The 24,366-nt window shown below is 38.4% G+C and overlaps 1 long non-coding RNA gene across 3 annotated transcripts; it reads left to right on the top strand.

Annotated features, from left to right (window-relative positions):
* LOC107828376 (uncharacterized) lies at positions 1 to 24,361 on the top strand. 3 transcript variants are annotated; one of them, XR_012695856.1, is made up of 2 exons: positions 1 to 792; positions 6,484 to 24,361. It is a non-coding gene; the product is annotated as an uncharacterized LOC107828376 (long non-coding RNA). The 3 variants fall into 3 exon arrangements; XR_012695855.1 differs by having other exon boundaries at positions 6,445 to 24,361; XR_012695854.1 differs by having other exon boundaries at positions 6,430 to 24,361.
* The last annotated feature ends 5 nt before the right edge of the window (positions 24,362 to 24,366 follow it).

The raw sequence follows: 24,366 nt of genomic DNA, 5'->3' as shown, positions 1-24,366 counted from the left end.
CCTAACGCCTAAGACAGACCCGCGTTTTTTGACCTTAACAGAAGCCTCCCCCTGAACATCTTCTTCTTCATCTTACCCCTATCTTTTCATCTCCAGCAAAGAACCCACACACAACACCAACCAGTGACAACTCCAAAAATCAGACCCCCCACCCAGTTCTTCTTCTTCAACAAGCAGAAGCCGTTTCTGGAAAAGGAAGGCATTCTAACCTAGACTACACACAATATCATCAACGGCTTTCCCTATTCTCTAGAACAAATCAACAGAAGACACAAAAATCCTAGACCTAAAAACCTAAAAAAGCGAAAGGAGCTGCCATAGGAATGTATGGAATATTTGTTATTTCTGCTTGCACTTGACTTTTTCGACTCCAAATCCTTTCCGTAAAATGGAGATAGGGACTTGTTGTCTTGCTTGAACGACCTCATTTTTGGTATTTTTGCTAGATTTTTTCTTTGCAGTTGGATTGCTGACTAATCTGCTGCCACAACAGTCAATTTGCACAAATATTCGATTATATGACCCCTTGTATTTCGCTGCTCTTTCCTCTCTTTACCATAATCTATCGGAACACACACACATAGTCACGCACACGAACAGATTTTCGAAACATGGAGTTTAATTGAAGTCTGGAATCATTTCTAAGTTTGAGTCATGTGGAGGTTGCCGTTGAAGGTTTAAGACCGAAATTCCGGTTCGGTTTGTGCTGATTTCGTTAGAAGCCGTGTCGATGTCCGGTTGTAATTGTTGCTTCATTTCAGTCCGAGTAATTGTCGCAACTCAATTAAATCGGTAAGTTTCTTCAGGTCTATCTCTCACCTTGCTTGATGCTTTGTTAGGATGGTATTGTTTTAGAGGCTATATAAATATTTGGAATTTGTGGTTTGCGTTTTATTTTGTGTCGAGCATTCTACCATGATTTAACTTTATTTTGAATGCCTTCTATTAAGTCATTGATCTTGTTTTGGTTGTGATTATTTATTAGTTCCATGAATCTGATCTTAGACATTAGTTTGATATGATATTAGCGGAAGGATTACATTTGGGGTTTGGTTAAAACTGAAAAGGGAATTGGGTTTTGAGTTGACTATCGTTCTCTTATTTTAATTTTAATTTTATCGATTTAATCGCTAGGAGCATGTTTAGGCTGCCGAAACGTGAGTAGGCAAGCTTTAGGCACATAATTAAATCATCACAACTACGGGTACGATTCCCTTGGCGTAGCTACGATACTTAATTTCAAATTAGTTTTAAATATGAGCATCCTCAGCCTGTTTTTTAGTGAAAATACAATTTCTTTAAATAAATCAAGGTATGCCATTCACAATTGAATCACCTAATCTATGCCCTCACATTGATATTATAACTTAGTGTAGAAAATATTTTGAACATTCATAGTTTGCTTTAGGCACGTTCATAATAAAATCATCATAGCTACGGGTACGTTTCTCGTGACGTAGTTGTGATACCTAATTTTCAAATTCGGGGGTACATTTATGTGACCTGGCCACAACTTCTAATGACTTTAATAATTTAAATATGTTGCATATCGTGGGTACGGTTCCCATGACGTGATTTGCAATGTGTATCAAACAAACAAGTGTACGACAATCGAAACTTATTTTAGAATAATTCCATAAAAATAATTAAAAGCGGTTATAAAGTTAAAAATGCACAATAGGTTTAAACTGTGTAGTAAATCAGATAATAGGCCAATTCTTAATAGTTTAAGCGATCGGGCTAGAACCACGGAACCCGGGAATGCCTAACACTTTCTCCCGGGTTAACATAATTTCTTATCTAGAATTTCTGGTTTTGCAGACTTTTAAATAAAGTCGATTTTCCTCGATTTGGGATTTTAAAATAAATCGGTGACTTGGGACACAAAATAACTATTCCAAGCGGTGATTGTGAAAAATTAAATAAAATTATCCCGTTTCGATTAATGTCACTTTAATTGGAAAAACTCCCTTATATCCCTTATCGTGTGGTAAAAAGGAGGTGTGACAGCTCTTGCGACTCTGCTAGGGATAAAAACCCAGAACTTCTGGTTCAGGGTTCAGAATTCGAGCTTAGAATAACTGTTATAGTTGGTTTTATTTATTATCTGATTTTTACATGTTTGGGCTTAATGTGCTAAATGTTGCTTTTTACCGCTTTGATATTATTTGAACTGTATATAAACTATTACGAAACCCTTCTCTTCTGGTCTTCGGGGATGTGCACGCTGGCGTGACTCCTCTTCTGTTAGTGTCATACCTTAAAGTAGAAAGAGGCTCAGACAATTTACAAAGCCGGATGGCTTTTTGGTTCCCGGTACGTAGCCCCCCTTGGCTCGAGTTGTCCGCTCGGGTACACCAAGTCTATAACAATATACCCAGGTTTTAAACCTAGAATAACTCAGCCTCATGCTGGATCCCTAGTGGAAACGTTTGTTTTCATCATGTTCATTTGACTTTGGAGACTCAACACAAGGGTTGGGTCCGTCCATGACAGATGGACCCCAGAATCAAAAGACCATCCTGATGCATATTTTACGTGTTACTTGTACAACTATTTGCTTCGGTTTGCATGTTGACCGGTTGCTAGAATAGGGAGGAAATTAGGAAAAATAAAATTGAGGTATGAGAGAGATAATTACCCACCTTTGGAAAATCCGTTGTCCAAAATATACCAAAACTCTGCCAAAATTTTGAAAAACAAAGAGAGAGAAAAGAGAAAAAAGGAAGATAAAATGGTTTCAAAATACTTCATGTTTTCTTTTATGTCAAAACCGACCGAACTACGCGGGTCTAATTCTCACCGGATGTGAGATACGTAGGCAAACTTCATCGGTTCCGACTCTAATTTTTAACAAAATCCAAAAATATTTTCCTTTAATTACTTCATTAGAAGCATTTCTTTAGAAAATTCAAAAAAAAAATTAAACTCAAAAAATAATTTCCTTTTTTCTAAAGTCTTTCATACGAAAAAAAGAAGAAATAAAACGAAAAATAAATAAAAGAATCAAAATCCAAAATACGGGTTTCCTTCATTTTGAAGTATTTTTCCCAAGATAAAAAATCCAAAAAAGCAAAATCAGAAACAAAAATCCAAAAATATTCTTTTCTTCTTTAGAAGTCTTTCTTTTGTAAATGTCCATAAAAATTGAGAAATAAAAGTCCAAAAATATTTTCGCTTTTCTTTAAAAGTACTTTCGTAAATTAAAAAAGAAAAAAGAAGAAGAAGAGAAACTCAGAAATTCGAAATGTTTTTAAAAAAAAAAAAATTCTTCTTTCGAAATTTACAAGTCAGCCCAAAATCCTATATATATATATATATATATATATATATATATATATATATTTATTTTTAAGAAGTCTTTTCCCAAAAAAAAAAAGAATCCAAAAAAGAAAAAAAAATTAAAAAATTGAAGTCCAAAAATATTTTCGTTTTTCTTTAGAAGTACTTTTGTAATGAATAAAAAAACTCAAATTTTTTTTAAAAAGCACCTCTTTCGAAAATTAAGAGGCACTATTCAAAATCCAAAATTATTTTCTTTCTTCTTTAGAAAAAGAGAAAACAAATGAAAATTCAAACAAAAATATTTTCTTTTTACTTTTGAAATTCCCAAAGTTCAAATCAAAAGAAAATGAATTTTTAGAAGTTTTTCTTTCAAAAGTTAAAAATAAAATCAAAATCAAAAATCCAAAAAAAAATATTTCTTTTCTTCTTTTAAAGCTTTTCTTTCCAAAATTCAAAAAAAAAAAATTCAAAAAATATGTTTTTCTTTTTCTTAAAGCATTCATGGTCTTAGTTTTATAAAATTAAACAAAAAAAAAGTGTTAGTTTATTTACTCTATTCTCAATCTTCCCGAACTACGCAAGATCTGATTTATGCGACGTCATGATACGTAAGCAATCCCTATCGAATTCGATCATAGCCATAAAATTAATTGAGTGAAAAATAAACTGAAAAAAGAGAGAAAAATTGAGAAAAAAAATGAAAAGTGTGAAAAAAAAAGAAAAGAAAAAAAAAGAGAGACAAGAAATAAAAGAGTGACAAGCAAAAGGAGAAAAAGAGAGTGTCAAAAATAAACGAGCGGCAAAAACGAGATGAAAAAAAATCAAGTGTTATTAAAGAGAGACAGAAATGATGAAAAGAGGTACATATTGAAGGGGTTAGTTAAGGTGGGGATGAAACATGCAACCGTTCAAACATACGGTAGAAGCGTTTAACTGTTAGGTGCATTACATCCCAACGTGCAATTTCCTATATGTTAAATATCTCAAAACTAACAAGGTTGTTGGGTGTGCAAACTAGCCAGGTTTTGGTGGTTGGTTTTGTTGGTAGTCTAGCCTCCCCTCCTTCACAAGATCCAAAGACACAGATGGTCTCCGCAAGCAATCTACAAATCATCGATCCTGAGGATAGCGCAGCACCGACTATTCCACAACTAGAATCAGTAGCTGCTGAAGAGCATAGGATGTCGCGTCTCTGCATATTAGAAATGTGAGATGCGTGGTCTAATGGTAGGGAACCTCCGAGTGCAATCCCTGGGTTCCCTGAGTTGATCCCTAGGTCAGGTGAGGTTACCAACGCCCCTGTGCCCAACCCACTCATCCCATGCGGGCACCCTCTAATGCCATCCAATGTTCCTAGCATGCCTTTTGTGGTTTGCCCCCAGGCGTCAGTTTCCTGGGCACCTCCAACATTTTTCTCTGCAGAACCAGTCTGCACCAGAGCACAACCAACTTTACCACGACCGTATATTGAGCCTCCAATGTTCACCTTTCAGGGTCCACAGCTACAATCAGAAATAACACATGTAACCCCGTACTCTTTCACTCAATCTCCGCAATATGATCTCTCGGTGGAGCAATAAAAGGTTGTTAAAAATCCCGAGCAAGAGGAAATGGCTCGGAAGATGAAGAGCCTGGAACAAAGCTTGAAAAACATGCAAAGTCTGAGTGGCCAAAAGAGTGTCTCATACTCTGACCTCTGTATGTTTCCCCATGTCCAAATTCCAGTTGGCTTCAAGATGCCAAAATTTGAAAAGTACGATGGGTATGGAGACCCGGTCGCTCACCTGAAATGATATTATAACCAGTTGAGAGGTGCTGGTGGAAAAGAGGAGTTGCTAATGGCCTATTTTGGGGAAAGCCTCACCGGAATCGCTTCTGAGTGGTATACGGATCAAGAAATTACTCATTTGAACGTGTGGGACGATATGGCCCGAGATTTTGTCCACCAATTCTAGTATAATGTGGACATCGCTCCCAACAGAAACTCTTTGTCCAATTTGAAAAAGAAAACCACGGAAAGCTTCCGCGAATATGCTGTCAAATGGCGTGAGCAAGCTACTAGGGTAAAACCTCCAATGGATGAAATTGAAATGGTCACTGTCTTTCCACAGGTCCAAGAGGATGACTACTTCCAAAATATGATGTCCGCTATGGGAAAGCCGTTTGCTGAGGCTATCAAAATTGGGGAGATGGTAGAAAGTGGGCTAAAAATGGGTCGAATCTTGAGTCATGCTGCTTTTAAGGCCACATCACAGGCTGCTCAGAATGGTTCGGAGGGTTTGATGAACAACAATGGAAGTAAAGAGGGAGCCACGATAGCTTCAAGCTCGAGGGGTCCCCGCAGGTCATTCAACCAATCATATGTGCCTCCTATGGTCCCACCACACTATTATCCCCTTCAAGCTGCTACTTATGTTGTGGCACTGTCTCCCTATGTGGTGATGAAGGCGCAACCTTACCCGCGACCACAGCATTATACACAAAAATCGAGCTCCACCTCCCATAAGTGTCCATCCTTACCAAGCTTCATATAATCCCCAACCAATTATTCCCCAATACTATCCTCGCCCAAGAGAGACTTTCAGAAAGAAGCAGTTCACCCCTATTGGTGAATCGCATTCAAGCTTGTTCCAAAAGTTAATCAGGCTAAATCTATTGCAGCCAGTGGCCCCGAATCGGCCAAACCCTGAGTTCCCCTCGCATCGAGCTGATGCTAGATGTGAATACCACTCTGGAGCAGTGGGACACAGTACGGAGGACTGTTGGACCCTTAAAACGGTAGTTGAAGCTGAAAGAATTATTTTTTGGGATGAAGAAGCTCTTAATGTGATGAACAATTTGTTGCCTGCCCACAACTCCGAGCCAATAATCAGAATGATTTGTCGAAAATGAGGAATTTGATTTGGCACTGAAGGCCATTGCATCCATTGCCGAGATAGAAGAAAAGCCAAAAAATAGTTGTTAAGCCTAAAATTCTTCATTAGACGAGAGTCTCGGTAGCCAGCCTTGCTATCCTTTCTGAATCCGGATTATCTCAGGGTGTGATCCGGATGTTTTACTTTATTGTCTTATTTTTCAATGTTAACCTTTTTATCTTCTAAAATTCAAAAAAAAATCATGTGACTTTTCTTATTTTCTTTTCAGTTCTGTTAAATGCAGATTTCAATAATATGACATGCTTGCGGACTTTATGCCCAGATCCTAAAACGTTGTCAGACTTCGAAATAATGAGTCAAGAATCAGGATGCAATGAAGATAAGTTTAAGGAAATAAAACAAAGAATCAGAACAACTAAGGAAAATTGGCTCCAGATTGGAAAGGTCCATACATTGTAACAAGAGTAGTGCCAAAAGAGAGCGTCGTACATGGGAAACGTTGAAGGAAATGTTCCTGAAACAACTCTCAATGCAGGTGTAGTCAAAAGGTACTATATTAGATCCTCTATATAACATTAATGTTTTTCGGTTGGTATGAAGAAGGCTTTATTTCTTAGTATCCAAATATTCAACCCTTTGCAAACCTTTTGAGCCGGTTACTCTTCTTTGATTACCCTCTTTGGAACCTGAAAGTGTTATTGAAAATAAATTGATTAAAAAAATGAAATTAAAAATGAATTAAAAATAAAATTGAAAAATAGAAGAAAATAAAGATGCAAAAGGTGGGGGGGGGGGGGAAGACAAAGAAATTAAAAAAATGAAAAAAAGAGAGGAAAAAGGAAAGGAAAAAGAACGAGAAAACAAAACAGCAGAAAAACAAAAGAAAATCAAAAACAAAGTTCCTGAACTACGTTCAACTTGATTCTGAAAGGATACGTAGGCAGCCTCTTTCTGTGGTTCAGTCACACAAAAACAAAAATCCACATTTCCCCTAAAGTTGAAACTGGGGCAAAAGTTACAATGGTTCTACGATGATCCCGCCTGAATGGTTCCAAAGTTGTAATTCAATCCAAATCATTTTTACCTGAATCCCTTCAAGTCCTTCCGATCAATCGGTGAGAATGTTCAAGGATCAGAGAATACAGCTACTTGGATCTAATGCAATCAAAAATAGAGAAATAAAATGAGAGAGTATTATTGGTGAAAACCCACACGGGCACCGAAAGGCGATGGTAAGCAGAGAAATTGAAATTGAGAGAGTCTTATTAGTGAAAACTCGCAAGAGCACTACAAGGCGATGGTGAGAAGAGAAAAGAGAGAGGTCAGCTCGTGAAAACCCGCTAAGGGCACCACTGATCGAAAAGAGGATCTTTAGTCACTGACATTGACGCAGTCCTAGGCAAGGTTTCTCGTTTTCGAGGAAAAACTGTGATGAATTTCTGAGAGTCGGATGGTTTACACAGATCAGACATCCAATCCAAAAGGCATGTCATGTTCATTGGAGTCTGCATGTACTCCAGATAAGTCCTTCTTTCCTTTCCCCAAAAGGGAGACTTCTTGTTTTAAACTCATTCTCCATTCCATTGTTTGTTTTCTTTGAATCTCTTTCGGTCTAATTCTATTCTGAAACTAAAACAAAGAAAGGTTGGTAAGATTGATTTACAGGGCTTTCGTTTGATACAAGCTAATGTGCAAAAAGGCACTCAGCCTTGTCAGGGGCATCAAGTCGACCTCGACTGGCCATGGTGGCCGATGCTTCGAAATCAAAACTTTTGAAAGGAGAAAATCAAATAGAAGTGCCTACAGTGCCCACATGTCTTAACTGTCTCAGCAAAAGTGTGAAAAGCCAATGCACCCAAATGCCTGAAATTGAATTTGGAAGAAAGAATCCAAAAATGAAAGGTCTATGAAAGTGAAATAAAGTTGAAAAAGGTCAGTCCCACGTGACTAGCCGTTGCGACAAAGTCTGAGGAGCCAAAAATTCCCCAATGCACTGATGTTTTTTGTTTTAAAAAAAAAAAGAGAATAAAAAAGAAAGAAAAAAAGAAGAAGAAAGAAAAACAACAAGTCAAAATGGAAAGGCCCACAGAGGCAAAATAAAGTCAAAAGGGTGAGTCCCACCGACCAATCCTCATGGCAAAGTCTGGAAAAGCCAGAGTTTTCTTCAGGGTCAGAAATGCAATCGGTATTCAAGAAACAACCAGTTGCAGATGAAAGAGGCCGAGATCAAGTGGTTGAAATAATCAAGGCCACAAAACCAACCACCGTTTCAAACTGACAATTTTTCTTTGTTGAAAAAACAAAAAAGAAAACAGGTGCAATCCAGAAGCAACCTTACAAGAAGTAGGTGCTGCCAAGAAAAAACTGCTCAAGGTCTAGAAATAGCGTTGCAGCAACAACCCAAAAAGGGGAAGTCCCAATTTTTTTTTTTTTGCATTTACTCATTCTATGAAATAATGAAAAAAAAAAGAGAAAAGAAAAAAGATGAAAATGAAAAAAAAAGAAAAATTCAAAATTGGTAGTATAGGGTTTCCAATCCCTAGCTGCGTTTTTTCCAACATAGGATCCCACTCTTTAGTCGATGCCAGCATAACCTGGTAATCTTTCCAATATAGGAAAGAGACCTAATTTCAAATTAGTTTTAAATATGAGCATCCTCAGCCTGCTTTTTAGTGAAAATACAATTTCTTTAAATAAATCGAGGCATGCCATTCACAATTGAATCACCTAATCTATGGCCCTCACATTAATATTATAACTTACTGTAGAAAATATTTTGAACATTTGTAATTTTCTTTAGGCGCGTTCATAATAAGATCATCATAACTACGGGTACGGTTCCCATGATGTAGTTGTGATACTTAATTTCCAAATCTAGGGGTACATTTATGTGACCCGGCCACAACTTCTAATAACTTTAATAATTTAAATATGTTGCAGATCGTGGGTACGATTCCCGTGACGTGATTTGCAATGTGTATCAAATTAACATGTGTATGACAATCGTAACTTATTTCATAATAATTCCATAAAAATAATTCAAAGAGGTTATAAAGTTAAAAATGTACAATAGGTTTAAAATGTGTAGTAAATCAGATAATAGGCCAATTATTAATAGTTTAAGCGACCGTGCTAGAACCACGGAACTCGGGAATGCCTAACACCTTCTCCCGGGTTAACAGAATTCCTTATCTAGAATTTCTAGTTTCGCAGACTTTTAAATAAAGTCGATTTTCCTCAATTTGGGATTTTAAAATAAATCGGTGACTTGGGACACCAAATAACTATTTCAAGTGGCGACTCTGAAAAATTAAATAAAATAATATCACTTCGATTAATGTCACTTTAATTGGAAAAACTCCCTTATATCCCCTCTCGGGTGGTAAAAAGAGGTGTGACAACATTTTAGGGTCATAAAACTGAAATTTCGCCCGATTTCCTGATTTTCGTGTGCTATAGCCCACAACTTCTGCATGCGCCCGGGCACCCAATTTCGGATCACCTAAAATACTTCCAGGCCATCAAAAATGTCTTAAGGAACAATATTCACCGCCCCTCCATGACTGTTTCTCATTTGTTGGCATTTTAGGACCATAAATCTAGTATTCTGCCCGATTCTCTAATTTTCGTGTGCTATAGCTCATGCCTTACGTATGCGCCTAGGCACCCAGACCCGAATTCCCTGAAATACTTCATGGTCATCACCAACGAACTAAGGAACAATAGTCACCGCCCCCCATGACCGTTCCTCGTTTTTTGGCATTTAGGGCCATAAAATTGGTAATCCGCACGATTCCGAAATACTCGTGTTCTATGCCCCCACGCCTTCCGCATAGACCTGGGCACCCGGACCTGGATCGCCTAAAATATTTCCTTTCCATAAAAAATGACCTAAGAAACAAAAGTCACCGTTTCGCCATGACCATTCCTCGATCTCTGGCTAAGCTGGAATTTCGCACGATTTTCAGATTCTCGTGTTCTATAGACCACGCCTTCCACATGGTCTCGGGCCCTCGGATCTGGATCGCAATAAAATTTTGTTCCATGACCGTTCCTTAATTTTTGGTATTTTAGGGCCATAAATTTGTCATTCGACCAGATTCCTAAATGTTCGTGTACTATAGCCCATGCCTTCCGCATAGGCTTGGGCCCCCAGACCCGGATCACTTAAAAACTTTTGGAGCCATAAAAATGACCTAAGGAATAATAGTCATCACCGCGCCATGACTGTTCCTCAATTTTTGGTATTTTAGGGCCATAAAACTGGAATTCTGTCCGATTCCCTCATTTTTCCCGTGCTATAGCCCAAGCCTTCTGCATGGGCCCGGGCCCCCAGACCCGAATCGTCTAAAAATTTTCTAGGCCATCAAAATTGACTTAAGGAACAATAGTCACGGCCCCGCTATGACTGTTCCTCGTTTTTTGGCGTTTAAAAGCCATAAAACTTGAATTATGCACGATTCCTAGATTTTCATATGTTATACCACACGCCTTTCGCATGGGCCCGGTCCCGTGGACCCCGATTGCCTTAAATTTTTTCGGGCCATCAAAAAGGACCAAAGGAGCAGTAGTTACCACCCCGCTATGAACTTTCCTCGTTTTTGGCATATTAAGGCCAAAAAACTAAAATTCTGCTCGATTTCATAATTTTCGTAAGTTATAACCCATGTCTTCCGCATGGGCCCGGATCCCTGGACCCTGATCTCCTAAACTTTTTCCAAGCAATCAAAAATGACCTAAGAAACTATAGTCACCACCCTTCCATGGTCGTTCCTCATTTTTTGGCATTTCAGGGGCATAAAACTTGAATTCTGCTTATCCTTAATTTTCCTGTACTATAGCCCACGCCTTCCACATGGGCCCGGGCCCCTAGACCTGGAACGTCTAAAATATTTCTAGCCTATAAAAATGACCTAAGTAACTATAGTCAATGCCCTACCATGATCGTTCTTCATGTTTTGGTATTTTAATGCTATAAAACTAGAATTCCACCCATTTTCCGTATTTTCATAAGCTATACACATGGCTTCCGCATGGTCCCGGGCCCCAGGACTCAGATTGCCTAAACTTCTTCCAGGCCATGAAATATTACCTAAGGAACAATAGTCACCATCCCGTCATAGTCGTTCCTCATTTTTTGGCATTTTAGGGTCACAAAACTGGAATTCCACCTCTTTCCTGATTTCTATAAGCTATAACACACACCTTCCGCATAGGCCCATGCCCTCGGAACCGGATCGCCTAAACTTTTTTCAGACCATCAAAAACGACCTAAGAAATAATAGTCAGCGCTCCGCTATGGCCGTTCCTCAATTTTTGGCGTTTTAGGGTTGTAAAACTGAAAATACGCCCATTCCCTGATTTTTGTGTGCTATAGCCCACGCCTTTTTCATGGGACCGGAGCCCCGGACCGGGATCGCCTAAAATTTTTCGAGCCATTAATAAAGACCTAAGGAACAATAGTTATTGTCGCACCATGACCATTCTTCTTTTTTGGCGTTTTAGGGCCATAAAATTGGAATTCTGCCAGATTTTCTAATTTTTGTGTGCTATGGCCCATGGCATCTGCATGGGCCCAAGACCCCAGACCCGGATCGGCTAAAATTTTTCCATGCCATCAAAAATGACCTATGGAACAATATCACCGTCCCACTATGATTGTTCCTCGTTTTTGGCATTTTAGAGCCATAAAACTAGAATTCCCCCCGATTTTCTGATTTTTGTGTGCTATAGCCCACATCTTCCGTAAGGGCTTGGGCACCCAGACCCGGATCGCCTAAAAAATTTTCGGGCCATTAAAAATAACCTGAGGAACAATAATCACCGGCGCAATGACTGTTTGTCATGTTTTGGCATTTCAAGCAAGGCCATAAAATTAGAATTCCGCTCGATTCCCTAATTTTTCGTGTGTTATCGCCCACGCTTCGCATGGGCTCGGGGTCTCCGGACCCGGATTGCATAAACTTTTTCTAAGCAATCAAAGAAGACCTAAGGAATCACATCTCCGCCATGACCATTCCTCGTTTTTAGTGTTTTAGGGCAATAAAATTGGAATTTCGCCCGATTCCGTAATTTACATGTGCTCTAACCCACGCCTCCTGGATGGGCCCGAGCCCCTAGACCCTGATCGCCTAAAATTTTTCGGAACATAAAAATGACTTAAGAAATAATAATCATCGCTCTGCCATGGCGGTTCCTCATTTTTCATGTTTTAGGGCCATAAAACTGAAATTCCGTCCAATTTCAGGATTTTCGTGTATTATTGCCCACGCCTACAGCATGGACCTGGGACCCTGGATCCGAATTGCATAAAATTATTCCGGGCCACAAAAAAGGACTTAAGGAACAATAGTCACCGCCCCGCCTTTATCATTCCTCGTTTTTTGGTGTTTTAGGGACATAAAACTGGAATTCCACCCTTTTTCCTGATTTTTATATGTTATAGCCCATGCCTTCCGCATAGGCTTGGGTCCTGGATCCAGATTGCCTAAAAGTTTTTGGGACATCAAAAACGACTTAAGGAATAATAGACAACACCCCGCCATGATCGTTCCTCGATTTTTTGCATATTAGGGCCATAAAACTAGAATCCCGCATAATTTCCTGATTTTTGTATTTTGTAGCCCGCGCCTTTCACGTGGGCCCCGTCCCCTGAACCCGGATAGTCTAAAATATTTTTTGGGCTATCAAAAATGGTCTAAGGAACAATAGTCATTGCGCCGCCATGACCGTTCCCCATTTTTTGGTGTTTTACGACCATAAAACTTAAATTCCGCCTGATTCCCAGATTCTTTTATTCTATAGCCCACACTGTCCGCATGGATTCGAGCTCCCAGACCCAAATTGCCTAAAAAAAATTTGGACCATTAAAAATGACCTAATGAACAATAGTCACCGCCTCGTCGTGATCGTCTTTATTTTTTGGCTTTTTACTGCCATAAAACTGGAATTTTGTCAAAATCTCTTATTTACGTGTGCAATAGCACACACCTTCCTCATTGGCCTATGCCTCTGGACCTGGATCGCCTAAAACAATTTTAGGACCATCAAAAATAACCTAAGGAACAATATTCACCGCCCCGCCATGACTATTTTTGGCATTTTAGGACCATAAAATTGGAATTCGCTTGATTCCTTGATTTTTGTATGTTATAGCCCACGCCATCCGCATGGACGTCGGCCCCAGACACGAATCACCTAAATTTTTTTCGGGCCATCAAAAATGATTTAAGGAATAATAGTCACCGCCCCGCCATGACCGTTCCTCGCTTTCAGTGTGTTAGGGCCATAAAACTTGAATTCTGCCCGATTTCTAGATTTCGTGTGTTATAGCCCATGCCTTCTGCATGGACCTAGGCCACCGGACCCGGATCGCCTAAAATTTTTCTTGATTGTTAAAAATGACCTAAGGAATAATATTCACCGACTACCCATGACCGTTCCTCCTTTTTGGCGTTTTAGGGCCATAAAACTGAAATTTTGCCCGATTTAAAGATTTTTTTGTGTTATGTCCATGCCTTTCGCATGGGCTTGGGCCTCCGGACCCGGATCGCCTAAAAGTTTCCTGGACCATCAACAATGACCTAAGAAACAATAGTCACCGAGTGGCCATGAAAGTTCCTTGTTTTTTGGCATTTTAGGGTCATAAAACTGAAATTCCGCCAGATTCTCAGATTTTTGTGTTCTATTTTCTACGCCTTCCGCATGGGCTCGGGCCCTGCCTCAAATTTTTTCGGGCCATAAAAAATGACCTAAGGTAAAATATTCACCGTCTCTCTATAACCTTTCCTCAATTTTTTGCGTTTTAGAGCCATAAAACTGAAATTCTACCCGATTTTCATATTTTCGTGTGATATAGGCCACGCCCTCCGTATGGGCCCGGCCCTCCGGACCGGGTTCGCCTAAGATTTTTTCGGGCCATAAAAAACGATCTAAAGAACAATAGTCACCGACTCGCCATGACCGATCTTTATTTTTGGCATTTAGGGCCATAAAACTGCAATTTCGCTTGATTCCCAGATTTTCGTGTGCTATAGCCCACCCTTTCCGCATGGGCATGGGCCACCGAACCTGGATCGTGTAAAACTTTCTCGGGCAATCAAAAATGAGCTAAGGAACAATAATCACCAACTCGCCATGACCGGTTTTTGTTTTTTAGCTTTTAGGGCCATAAAGTCGGAATTGCGCCTGATTTCCAAATATTCATGTGCTATAGCCCACGCCTTCCGCATGGGCCCAGGCCCCCAAATCAGGTTGGCCTAAAATTTTCTCGAGCTATCCAAAACGACCTATAGAACAATAGTCATTGACTCTCCATGAACATTTCTCGTGCTTTGGCGTTTTAGGGCCATAAAACATGAATTCCGCCCAATTTTCAGATTTTTGTGTGCTATAGCTCACGCTTCCGCATGGGCCTGGGCCCCTGGATCGCCTAAAATTTTCTCGGGCCATCAAAAAAACCTACCAAAGTATAGTCACCGACACGCCATGATCGTTCTTCATTTTTTAGCATTTTAGGTCTAGAAAACTAGAATTTTGCGCGATTCCTTTATTTTCGTATGCTATAGCACACGCCTTCTGAATGGGCCTGGCACCCAGACCCGGATCGCCTAAAATTTTCCCAGGATATCAAAAATGATCTACGGAATAATAGTCACCGACTCGCCGTGACCATTCCTTATTTTTGACATTTTAGGGCCATAAAATTGGAATTTTGCCTAATTCCCATATTTTTGTGTGCGCCCACATCTTCCGCATGGGCCCGGGCTCCTAGACCTGGTCGCCTAAAATTTTACCGGGCCATCAAAAACGACCTAAGTAACAATAGTAACTGATTCTCCATGAGTGTTTCTTATTTTTTGGCATTTTAAGTCAATATAACTGGAATTCTACCTGATTCCCAGATTTTTGTGTGATATAGCTCACGCGTTTTGCATGGGCTGGGCCCTTAGACCTGTGTTCCACGGCATGTTTTCGTAGTTAATAGTACGTCGTAAGTCAACTAATGTAAGCTCGAAAATGAGATTATATTTGAAAGTATATAAAGTAAGTTAATCATGTTATTTTCGAGGTTATAAATACTTAAGATCATGAATAAGAAGTACCAAGAGGGTTGGAAGGCTTAGAAGCTAAATGAATTGAAGAAAATTAGTTCGTCCAAAGTTGACAAGTTGGAAATGTTATAACATGTACTTTTGGAGTGAACCTAGGGTGCTTAACATGATAAGGAGGTTATGTTATGAGTTATTTCAGTCGTATGATAGTCGTGTGTTACGTTTTAAAGTTAATGAGATGTGGAACAAAAGTTGGCAAAGGTCATCACAAGCCACATTCATAATGTGCTAAAAATTAGGTCAAATGTAGCTGAGCATTTCTCCCAATATACTTAAAATTATGGGATGATCCATCTATCAAATTAAAGATCTACGAGTCTAGTTTCTTACTCATTAAACTGTTTGTCAATATGACATAGGAGTAGAGATGTATTCACATTTTTGCGAGACTGCACAAACAGCTCCTATTGGGACCCACTTAGGCGGTGGATGATTTTTCAATCTTTAAAGATCGGGGTGAGGCTCATTTAGGTTCATTTTTCGATCCAACCAAATCCTATACTCTCCCAAAACACTCTCAAAGCATTCTCCATGATTCTAGAGTGAAAACCAAAGATAAAAACATGAATCAAACGCTAGAAATCCTGTCATGTTAGTGAGTTTATGTTCGTCTTGTGATTGCTGATTTTCGTGTAGTTATAGCTCATGTGGGGGGTTGTTTTATGGAAAATACTCTCCTGAGGGTTTCATATCAACCCTAAGTGATTTCAAGTATTTCAAAGTGATTATAGTGCCGAGAAACCTGAAGTGCTTGCTAGTTTCTCTACCTTGTTCTTGTGGTTTCATTGGAAAGATACTTTATGGTGAAGTAATCTCAAATTCGAGTTGTTCCATCTATTTGAAGGTAAAGAACCTCTTACTCTACATGTATTTGAATTTATCCAAGTTACAGTGCTAAGTCGTTAAAGCTAGAACTTGTGAGATATCGATCGAAAGGAGGTCTGGTTTGGTTGAGCATCCCATTTACTCTCCTGCTTCTTATAGTATAAATGAACCCACTGCACCCACATTTTATCTTTCTTCTTAAAAAGATTGCACAGGATTTTGCATATAACAATTTTATTCCATGTGTTCACATCAAGAAAATTTAATCCACCTACTGATCTGGGACAACACAACTTGTCCCCTGCAATCAATGCTTTCCTAGAGACTTGTACACCCCTTGTCCATGAAAATCTTCTATAAGCAGTTTCAATTAGTGTAATAAATTTCTTTGTTATCACAAATATCTGCGACCAGAAGACTTGTATGGAAAATAATACACTTTTAACTAATTGAGCTCTACCGGCATAGGACAAGAACCTTGAGGTCCATGACTGTATTCCTAATATCTTCTCAATCAGGGGTTAACATTGCATCAGTGAAATTCTTTTAGTACTAAGAGGTAGTCCCGGATACATAACTGGTAGTGAGCCTTTAGAGAATCCAAGTTCATCTAGTGTTTCTTGCTAAATGTCAATGTGTACTCCCCCAAAAGAATATAGAACTTTTATCAGCATTTGCTACCAATCCTGAAGCTCGAGAGATTTCTTAAAAACATGCAAATATCAGTTGTACAGAGACTACATCACCCTTACAAAATAATAGGAGATCATCAGCAATACTCAATTGTATAATATTCATTCTGGCACATTTAGGGTAGCAGTTGAAGTCTGAATTCCTCCTTACAGTCTTCAGTAATCTAGTGAGATACTCTATGGCTAAGACAAATAAAAATGGGGATGGAGAACTGCAAGGCCAATAACCATTTAGATTGGCTTGTTTTACATGCTTTTAAGTCAAAATAGCTTTTAAGTCATTTTGCAGTATTTGGATAAAGTAAAAAAGTGCTTTTAAGCACTTGTTTTTAAGCTAAAATGACAAAAACAAGCCAAAAGCAAAAAACTAGAATTCCTAACTTATGGCTTAAAAGCTCTTTTGGCTTAAAAGTAACTTAAAACAAGCCCATCCAAACAGGCTCAAGATCTGCTCCAAATAACTCCATTTTAAAGAGTCATATGCCTTCTTTATATTTACTTTCAACATGCATCCAGGAGACAAGCCTTTCCTACCATATCCTTTGACCAATTTATGGCTAAGGGTAATGTTATCATTTATAAGCCTTCCAGGGACAAATGCAGATTGATTTTTATCCACTAACTAATCCATAACCTTTTGCAACCTATTTGTTAGCACCTTTGAGATCATCTTGTATATTATTGTGCCACATGTGATAAGGTTTATATTCAGTAATCTTGGAAGGGTTAGCCACCTTAGGGATGAGCGTAACTTTTGTACAATTAAAAGGTTGGTACACATCAGCAGGTGTGAAGAACTCCAATATTGTAGCTGTAACTCTTGTGCCAATTACAGTCCAAGATCTTTTAAAGAAGAGAGCATTAAAACCATCACAACCCGGGGCTTTATTATCATCTATATTTTGGATCTTGATATATTTCCTCTCTAGTGATAGTGATACCAACTGAAGTTGTTGTCCTCTGTCTAATAGTGGTCCATCCTTCAGAATTGTTGGATTAATTGCAGGCAATTGACTAGTTGTTGAACCTAATAGTTGCCTACAGAAGCCTACCTCATCTATAATTCCTGACTTTCTTTGCACCAAGTCCTCTATAGCAGCAACAATCCTTCTGATCTTATTCTGAGCATATCTATTTTTCATGCTAGCAGAGAAAATAAGTTGTATTTGCATTTCCTAAATTCAACTATTGTACTCTGGACTTTTGCTTCATGATGCTCATAAAGACTTTTGCTTCACGGCATTATATTAATTATTACTAGCTGTTATTTGTGGCTTGAATTATTTCCTTGTACTTTTAGGAAACCCATAGTCCCTATAGGTTTAGGAAAACTCATTGTCCTAATAGATTTGGGAAAGGAAAACCTATAGTCCTTGTCAAATTGGGAAACCTTTCTCATATATGTTTGAGACCTTTTGGGATCTATATATAGGGGTGCTAGTTGGAGATTCTATAGATTGTATTGTGTTTTTCTTCTCATTTATAGTGAAAAACTTTCTCTTCTTTTGCCCCGAGGATTAGGCTTAGCCGAACCTCGTTAAATCCTTGTGTTGATTTTTCTTCTCTATTTGCTTTGTGTGATATTCCGCAACAATAGTATTATATTACAACCTCTTCATTATCAAGCACGACATAAATAATCACTGCCTAACTTACTTGTATACAAAACGATCCCTAAATTATACCTTGTGAGCATTATGAAAACTAATTAATGGTTATTGAATTCTGTTACCCTCTAGCCAGTATTATAAGCAATTTCAGGATTGTAGTTTTGGGTGATTACCCCATATTCATCATGAAATATTAATATTAATATATAATTTATAGTGATATTAATTAATATGAAATAAACATAATCCCAAATTCTTACTAGTCCCGATAACTAAGCGACCCATAAAGTTCTTTCTTGTCTTGTCTGTTTCTACTGTTACTTCTTTCTCATAATGACATGGAAGAAGTCGTGAGATTTAATTTCCATGCTATCATTGCATTTTCTAACAAGTTCTGTGCATTCTTCTAGGGTATGAATGATCAAACTACACGTGCTTTAAGGATGAAGGCTTGAAAGCTAATTTTACAATAATAAAGAAAAATTTAAAACTACACCAAATGTTTTAGATTTTATTGGGTTCTTTTTTTTATTTTATTATTTAGCTATAGATTATAAGGTCGTTGATTAGATCGCGACTTGCAGCTGAAAAATATGAGTATGAATTTGACTTGCTTTAGAAACTAGGATAATGTCTCTCTAAACGTTTTTGACTCTTCATTTTATGTAGTTTGAGGTGATTAGAAGATACGATAGTATAATTTTGAATCATTGGAAAGGTTGCTTGAGTGGTGAATTCGATATAAGCGAGATTTTAAGTTTTGTTACGATTAGTACAAATGGTGTTACATAACACCTTTGGTTAGTAATAGTATTAGTAGCAGTATTAATTCATTCTTTGTTCATTTTTTGTATTGGGCCTCGAGGCCCACTTTGTATTTATTCAGTAGAATAGTAGTTTAGAGTGTGGGCCACATGGGTCGTATATATAGAGAAGCCCACATGTGTTGTAGACGAAATTTTCATTTTCATTTTCATTCTTGCCAGTAATGAGAAAAGCCTTAATATCCCTCTCTAAACCCTTCTAGCCCTAACCGTGGAATTTTCAATTTCTATTTCGAATCTTAATTTTAACATGGTATTAGAGCTAAGATCCAGTTAGAGCTCGTGATTTCCACTTGTCCGATCTTACCATCGAGGTTTTTCGTTGGAGTTTTCGTTCTCGATTCTCTTCGCTGTGGTTGACTAATTTTGACGGAATTTTCCAGATTTTTCGTCAAATTTTGCATTTTGCTGCTGATTCTTCTCACATTTTACTTTATCTTATCGAAAGCACTGGGTTTCTTCACCTAATTTTGGTTCTCATCAAATTCAAGCCAAAGCTAGGATTTGTTGGTCGTGATTTCATCAACGGCTTATCATGTTTTATTTAATAAACAAGGCTGTTGTTCCTTTCATTTCGCGAGGAAAATTGGTAACTTTCCTTACCTGTAGATTGCATGAATAGTATCTATTGATATTCCTTTCCTCATATTTTGAGAAAATGCCAGACGAAAATTCACCTACCCATATCCTGTCTACTTCTAAACCTGCATCTTCTCGTTCTGCTTTCCATGAGGATGACTATACACATCCTTGTCATCCTCTGTATGTCCATCCTTCTGATGTACTAGGAACTTCTTTAGTTTCGGTGCCATTTGATTGCACTGGTTATGGGAGTTGGAGACGCACTATTTTCATGGCCCTCTCTGTCAGAAACAAACTTGACTTTGTCAATAGAGTCTCTGTTAAACCCTCTGATACTTCTCCCCTAGCGATATAGTGGCAGAGATGCAATGATCTAGTGGTTTCGTGGTTAATCAACTCCTTGTCTAAGGACATAGCTCGTAGTGTTGAGTATTCTGAGCTTGCCAAGGACATTTGGGGGGAGTTGGAAGAGAGATATGGTCAGGCTGATGCTGCCTGAATTTTTGAACTCAAAAAAGGGTTAGCCCATATCTCACAAGGGTCTCTTGACATTGCATCCTACTTCAATAAAATCAAGCAACTCTGGGATGAGATTGCTGCCTTATGAGTCACCAGAGTCGGGACCTGTTGTAATTGTGGTGCTAAGTCTGATTATCAGAAGGATGAAGATGTCCAAAAAGTCTACCAATTTCTGATTGGTTTAAATGATTCATACATACAGACAAGCAGCAACATTTTCATGATTAAATCCTTTCCCTCTGTTAGCACTCTTTACAGCATCTTACTCTCAGATGAAAAACAGAGACAAGTTTCCACTTCTCCTCAATTTCTTCCTAGCTCTACTTCATTTAATGCTGGTGTATCCAAGCAAGTCTACCCTTCGGCGTCAATTTTAATTCCTCCAAACCTCCAACCTGTAAGTATTGTAAGAAACCAGGTCATACCATTGACAAATGCTATAAGTTGCATGGGTATCCTCCCAACTTCAAGTTTACTAAGGGGACTGCCTCAAGAAAAACTATTTCTCATGTTGAGTTGGAGCATGGTTCCTCTTCCACTGCTGTTGTTCCTGGTGGGAGGTCTCAATTTGATACTTCTTCTGAGGTTGTCTCTGACTCAGTGGTGCCTGGTCTCACTAAGGATCAATATTCACGATGATGATGCTGCTTCAACATACTCACATCCCTGATTTATCCTGAACTCCAAATCTCATGGCTTCTGCCAATTTTGCTGTTTTGCTCAAATCTTGTATGCTTTCTCAAGTAGATAGTTTTATTTGGATCATAGATTCTGTAGCTTCTGACCATATGACCTCCCATAAAGATTTGCTTTTCAACTTACAGCCCTTACCAATTCCTTGTCTTTTATACTTACCTAATGGTTATAAGGTCAAAGTTTACCTTGTAGGATCTTTGACTTTTTTCGTAACTTCACAATTCATCATATCCTCTATGTTCCTTCTTTTCAATACAATTTAATTTCCGTACATAAGTTGTTAGATCAATTCAATGGGATTATCCTGTTTACTAGAACTCTCTGTTCTATACAAGCCCCTTCACTTAAGATACCTCTGGTTCTTGGTAAACTAGATCATAATCTTTACAAGCTCATTCTGCCTCCTGTTGCTTCTGGTACATCTACTACTTCTCTGTCATTCCCACTTCTTCTATTTCTTCTCCTGTTATGCATGATGTATGTGTTTTTTCTTCTGATATTAGTGCAAATGTAACTAGTGCTGGTTCTGATAAGAGACATGTATATGCTGATGCAAATTTGAACAGTTCTAATAAAATGGATGTTGTTTGGCACTATATACTTGGACATATTCTATTTTCTAGAATGAAACATATTCCTGCACTTGCGTTACATTTTTTTCCCAAACAGTCATTTTCTTGCCCAGTTTGTCCCTTAGCAAGGCAAACCATACTGCCATTCCCTGATAGTAACATACAAACTACAAAGCCTTTTCAGTTAATATACATTGATACTTGGGGTCCTTATCATTATATTCCCCCACTTATAATGGGTCAAAGTATTTTTTAACCATTGTAGATGATTTCTCCACATCCACTTGGACCCACTTATTGGGTGCCAAAAGTAATACATTTGACCTCTTAAAAGCCTTCATAGCCATGATTGAAATACACTTCCAGTTAAAGGTTCAAACTGTTAGGAGTGATAATGCTCTAGAATTGGGATCAAGCACTATTAGTTCTATATGCTTCTCTGAGAAAGGGATCATACATCAAACATCATGTCCTCACACCCCACAGCAGAATGGGGTTGTAGAAAAAAAGCACAGGCATCTCTTAGAAACTGCTAGGGTCCTTCTCTTTAGTTTGGACTCCCCATTAGATTCTGGAGAGACTGCATTCTCACTGCCACCTATTTGATAAATAGGTTCCCTTCCAGTTTGTTAAAAGACAAAAGTCCCTATGAAATCCTCTACAACAAACTTCCTGTTTACTCCAATCTTAGAGCCTTTAGGTGTCTATGCTACTCTACTATCCCAAAACCTCATAGAGACAAACTTCAACCAAGGGCTACCCCTTGTGTCTTCTTAGGATATCCCTTTGCTAATAAAGGATACAAATTGATGATTTGAAACACAAAACTTATCTTGTTTCCAAAGATGTTATCTTTCATGAACATATATTCCCTTTTATTCAAACAACATCAAAACACTATCCCACGTGTAATATAACTTTTTCTACTTGTTTTAGCGATTCTCCTCAGTCTTATTATTCTGAGCCTACTTCATCATACCATGCTTCTCCTGATTCATCTCCATCTATTACTGATTCCTCTCCAAATGTTTTCCCAGTGCTGACTTGCCTTCTCCTTTTCCTTCATTTCCGTCTGAGTCCACTTCTTCCCCTGTTTCAAGTGAAGCAATTCCTGTGATTAAAAGGTCTTCCAGACCTCATAACCCTCCTTCCTATCTCCAAAACTATGTCTCACTTTCCTTCACAAGGACCTAAATTTGCTAACTACACTTTGTTTCTACTTTTGATGAGCATAATATTTTTGAGCCTAACACTTACTCACAACCAACATCCAGTCTTGAGCGGCAGGATGCCATGAAAAGGATTTTGAGGCCTTAGAAGCCAATGGCACTTAGGACATTGTTCATCTACCCTTAGGTATTGGTTGTAAATGGGTGTATAAGGGTAAATACAAAGCTGATAAGACCATAGAAAGATACAAGGCTAGGCTTGTGGTTAGGGGGAATACTCAGGTTAAAGGGATATATTTTCATGAAACTTTTTCACGTATTGTAAAGATGTCTACTGTTAAAACTTTAATTGTTGTGGCAGTTAAAAATAAATTATCATTATTTCAATTAGATATCAACAATGCCTTTCTACATGGTTATTTGGATGAGGAGGTCTTCATGAAACTTCCACCTGGGATGTCTGTTTCTTCCTCTTCTTCTTCTTTATCTACTTCAGCTCTTCTAGTTTGTAAGCTCAAAAAATTCTTATATGGGCTAAGGCAAGCTTTTAGACAATGGCATGCCAAGTTGTCAAATGCTTTGTATTCTAGGGGTTATGTGCAATCCTTGAATGATTATTCTCTGTTTACTTGGGGTTCTAGAGAGTCTTTTGTCATTTTGGTGGTGTATGTGGATGATATAATCATCACTAGGACTGATGTAGCTGAAGTATCTGCTGTGAAAGCTTTCCTCCATGATCAATTTAAAATTAAAGATTTAGGCAACCTCAATTACTTCTTGGGGATTGAGGTGCTGCATATTGAGTATGGGGTTTTACTTCATCAAAAGAAGTTCGTTCATGATATTCTCAAGGAGTTCCATTCTTTTAATTGCTCATCTGTGGTGTACCCTCTTGAGATGCATGAAAAACCAAAGGCCCATTGAAGGTGATGTGTTGCCTAACCCTGAGATTTACAGATGTTTGATTGGAAAGCTGAATTTTCTCACTCACACCAGGCCTGACATCTCCTTTGCAGTGCAACACTAAAGTCAGTTCATGCAGTAGGCCTGCATTCCTCACATGCAAGCAGCTCTGCACCTGCTTAGATATCTTAAAGGTAACCTCTGATTTTGGTATATTTCTGAATGATTATCCTGATTTTCTTTGAGTGTTTACTATGACCGTGATTGGGGGGCCTGTCCAAATAGCAGGAAGTCAAATGATTCAGTTGTCTTATACCTCTAGTGCCACTAAATTTGCTGATATGTTTACTAAGCCCTTGACAGGGGCTGTTCATCATGTCCATCTTCACAAGTTGGGGGTTCTCTCACCCTCCAACTTGCTGGGGGTATTGAGATTAGTGCAAATGGTGTTACATAATATCTTTGGTTAGTAGTAGTATCTTAGTAGTAGTATTAGTAGCAGTATTAAGTCATTCTTTGTTCATTCTTTGTATTGGCCTCGAAGCCCACTTTGTATTTATTAAGCAAAGTAGTAGTTTAGAGTTTGGGCCAGACGGGTCGTATATATAGAGAAGCCCATATGTGTTGTAGACGGGATTTTCATTTTATTTTTATTCTTGCCAGTAATAAGAAAAGCCCCAATTTCTCTCTCTAAACCCTT

This window comes from Nicotiana tabacum, chromosome 10 (assembly GCF_000715075.1).
Source record: "Nicotiana tabacum cultivar K326 chromosome 10, ASM71507v2, whole genome shotgun sequence".
Classification (NCBI taxonomy): domain Eukaryota; kingdom Viridiplantae; phylum Streptophyta; class Magnoliopsida; order Solanales; family Solanaceae; genus Nicotiana; species Nicotiana tabacum.
The sequence above is the reverse complement of the archived record's forward strand: the minus strand, read 5'-3'. Positions and strand labels throughout refer to the sequence as shown.